The sequence below is a fragment of the Orycteropus afer genome, unplaced genomic scaffold (genome assembly GCF_000298275.1).
Source record: "Orycteropus afer afer isolate SDZICR_OR568_19922 unplaced genomic scaffold, OryAfe1.0 scaffold00507, whole genome shotgun sequence".
NCBI lineage: Eukaryota > Metazoa > Chordata > Mammalia > Tubulidentata > Orycteropodidae > Orycteropus > Orycteropus afer.
Window position 1 is genome coordinate 1,663,281 of NW_006922094.1, and position 4,007 is coordinate 1,667,287.

General features: G+C 45.1%; 1 protein-coding gene and 1 pseudogene across 1 annotated transcript in view; one reads left to right on the top strand and one right to left on the bottom strand.

The window, feature by feature from the left end:
- Positions 1-4,007, top strand: part of ACP7 (acid phosphatase 7, tartrate resistant (putative)) — a 45,965-nt gene that overhangs the window by 30,348 nt on the left and 11,610 nt on the right. The window lies entirely within an intron of this gene.
- Positions 16-134, bottom strand: LOC122151515 (annotated as a pseudogene).

A 4,007-nucleotide genomic window follows, 5' to 3' on the forward strand; every position in this document is an offset into this window, starting at 1 on the left:
CTGGGGATTCCTTAAAGCCTACAGCACCCAGTGCTACGAGGCAGTCTCCTATCCAAGTACTAACCCGGCCCGGCTCTGCTTAGCTTCCAAGATCAGACAAGATTGGAAGTGTTCAGGGTGGAATGACTGTAGCTCACTATCATTTTGGGGGCACTTCCTTAGTTTCTGGCATCACAGATTGTCCCAGGCTCATCTTGTATATTTCTTGCCTCAGATGTGTTCCCTTTTATTGGTGAAGGGGTATTTAGAGACCAAGATCTGAGTACTAGGTGTACTCGCTGCTCTTAGGGTGTCATTGCTTCTGGATCCTCTCAATGAACAGAGCTTGGCAATACCTATCTGAATGCTGTCCAGTCTGTCCTGGAAGAAGTGCAGCCAGGATGCTCCTTAGAAGTGAGAATGGCCAGGCTTCATCTCATGTACTTTGGTCCTGTTGTCAGAAGGCACCAGTCCCTGGAGAAAGATGTCATGCTTGGTAAACTGGAGGGTCAGTGAAAGACAGGAAGGCCCTCGATGAGACGGACTGACACGGTGGCTGCCACGATGGGCTCGTGCACAGCAAGGATAGTGAGAACAGCACAGGGCCGGGCCGTGTGGGTCAGAACTGTTGTACACAGGGTCACTGTGAGTCAGAATCGACTCAACGGCACCTAACAACAACAACATTCTAACATGTGTATGCACACATCCATCTTTCTGCTTCTAATTGTGTCTACATTAAATACTATGACATTATACTAATCCCTCTGAGTTCCCCCCAAGACCAAGGGTACATCCTAGCCTTTCACCTTCCTTCCTACATGGGGAAATCTGGTTCTCATTGCCTACAATATACTTACTTATTTGCTCATGTCTAGTATACACATAGGAGCTCTGGTAGCATAATGGCTAAAGCACTTGACTGCTAACCAGAAGGCTGGTGGTTCAAACCCACCAGCCACTCCTCGGAAGGAAGGTTGGGCAATCCTTCTTCCGTAGTGATACTGCCTCGGAAACCCAAGGAGGGGTCGCTATGAGTCGGGGCCGACTCGATGGCACATAACAACAACAACAACAACAGTATACACATAAGGGAGCTCTGGTAGCATAGTGCCTAAGGCACTTGACTGCTAACCAGAAGGCTGGTGGTTCAAACCCACCAGCCACTCCTCAGAAGGAAGGTTGGGCAATCCTACTTCCGTAGTGATACTGCCTCGGAAACCCAAGGAGGGGTCGCTATGAGTCGGGGCCGACTCGATGGCACATAACAACAACAACAACAGTATACACATAAGGGAGCTCTGGTAGCATAGTGCCTAAGGCACTTGACTGCTAACCAGAAGGCTGCGGTTCAAACCCACCAGCCACTCCTCAGAAGGAAGGTTGGGCAATCCTACTTCCGTAGTGATACTGCCTCGGAAACCCAAGGAGGGGTCGCTATGAGTCGGCGGCCGACTCGACGGCAAATAACAACAACAACAACAACAGTATACACATAAAGCAGTTTCTGAATTGTTTAGCTGTATCCCTGTGAGAAATGTTCACTATTTGAGAGTGTTTGGGTACCGTTCTTTTTGTCTTTAGCCATATAAACCCAGGCAACACACTATTGTTCAGTGATTTTTCTTCCTCATTCCTTCAGTGTAGTTATGCAATGTTTTTTTTTTCTTTAATTTTTATTGTGATTTGGGTGAAATTTTACAGAGCAAATTCACTTTCTATATAGTAGCTCACATATATTTTGTCTCATGACATTGACTGAAATTTCCCACAATGCAACAGCTCCTCTCCCTCTTCCTCCTCATAGTTACCTCTTCCCTGTGTTCTTCCCTCCATGCACTCCTGCCCCCTGAGCTGTCTCCCTATGCGTCCACAGCCCTTCTCTTCTCCCATGATTGTTCTCTCCAAGGAGTGTATCTACCTAGTGTAAATGTTCACCTCATATGCCTGTCTTTTGTTTGGCTGGAAGCCACAGGAGTGGGTTCAATTCCAGACCTGAAGGGCAGCTAGGGACCATAGTTTCAGGGGTTCCACCAGGCTCTGTCAGACCAGCAAACCTGGTCCTTTTTTTTCCCAAATGATTTTGAGTTTTATTCCACATTGTTGTCCAATTCTATCCAGGATCTCCTACACAGATCCTTCTCTGAGTGGTTGACAGTGGTAGCCGGGCACCATCTAGTTTTTCTGGTCTCATAGTCATATAGGCTGAGGATCGCATGGTGTACCAGTCACTTGGACTAGTTGTTTCCATGCAGCTTTGGTTTTCTTCATTCTTCTTTGCTCTGGATGAGGAGAGACCCAGTATTGCATCTAGATGGCCACTTGAAAGCTTTTAAGATCCCAGTCACTACTTGCCAAAGTGGGATGTGGAACAGTGTTTTGTGTAGTATGTTATGCCAATTGAGCTTGATGTCCCCTGTGACTATGGTTCTGAGCCCACAAGTCTGACTACTTGCTCCCTCTAGGTAGCTGGCTGTGGCCAAGAAGTGACTACAACCTTGTCCCTTGTCAGCTGTTATATACCTGGACATTCTTACAGAACATACCAATACACTTGTAGAAACATTGTCTCCCAACCCTATACATGGTCATGGGCACACTCCCCGCTGCATAGGCATACCTCATAGTTCAGCCTGTCCACCCATCTATCCACCTGTATATCAATCTTTGCCTTCACAGACAACACAATACTATATGGAGCGTAGTTATGCAACTCATTTTATTTATTTATTTTTGCTGTGGTAAATGTTAAGTAACAGGACGTTTGCCATTTCAGCCCCCTTCACGTGCACAGTTCAGTGACGTTAAAACACTCTCGTCCTGTTGTTCAGCTGTCACCATGAACTGCTCCCTGAATTTTCCATCATCTTTAACAGAATATTCTTTTCATTTGTTTGCTTTCATATAGTTAGGCCCATTTGTTAGTGTTTGCATTCTATTTTGGGTGTTCCTGCATGCTGATTGGTTTTAATCGTTTGTTTATTTTGTGGGGGTGTGAAGGAAATATGAATCATGACTAATGTTCTAACAGTCAGTTGTATAAAAAGACTCCGAGAGCATCACTCCCTCTTCATCCCTACCACCCCATTCCTTCGTTTTTCACCCTATTCCCATCCAGCCCTTGTAAGTAATCCACCCTTTCCTGTGTTTCTTTTATACCAATGAACAGATACCTGTGTATTATCTCATATCCTCTTACGTAAAGGATGACTGATGACAGGTATTTGCTTATTAACACTCCGACCTGGAGATCATTCCATAGTAGTTCACAGAGTTTGTCCTCATTGTTTGACACAGCTGCACAGTGCTCCACAGTGTGGACATTATGTAGTTTATCCAGTCACTTTCCTACAGATGAGCATTTGGGTTGTTTCCGATAATTTGCAATGATAAATGGTGCTACAATGAAAAATTTTGTATGTGTGCATTTTTCCATCACTGGAGGAAGAACCCATGCTCTTAACATGACATTCTATTGCATTCATGTATTATGTACCTGTTTTTGTGTGTGTGTGTGGAGAGGAAGACTCAATATTATTAAGATGTCAGTTCTTCACACCTTGATCTATAGATTCAATGCAATCCCAATCGAAGTGCCAGCAAGTTATTTTGTGGATATTGACAAACCAATTCCAAAGTTTAAATGGAAAGTTTAAAAATTAGCCAAGACGGGGATTTCCAGTAAGATGGAGGAAGAGGCAGACAGGCGACGCAGACCCTCTTCAACAAACAAAAGAAAGACCAATTGACAGAGATACAGAAGATAATCCTGGAGCCCTGAGCATTGGAAGGAACCATACAGAAGTGGATTAGGCACCAACTAGTGGAAAAAACCTGAACGAAAACAGTGAGTACAGAGACGGATGGAGCTGCGTACGGTCAGCTACTCTGATAGGACCAACAGCCTGAATATTTCCAAGTGGTGTTGGGACCTGAGAACTGACCTGAAGATCAGCCCTGGTCACCAAGGGCTGCAGGGATGACTGTGATGGTGGCTTGTGACTAGGAAGGGAAACAGCAAGGAGGGA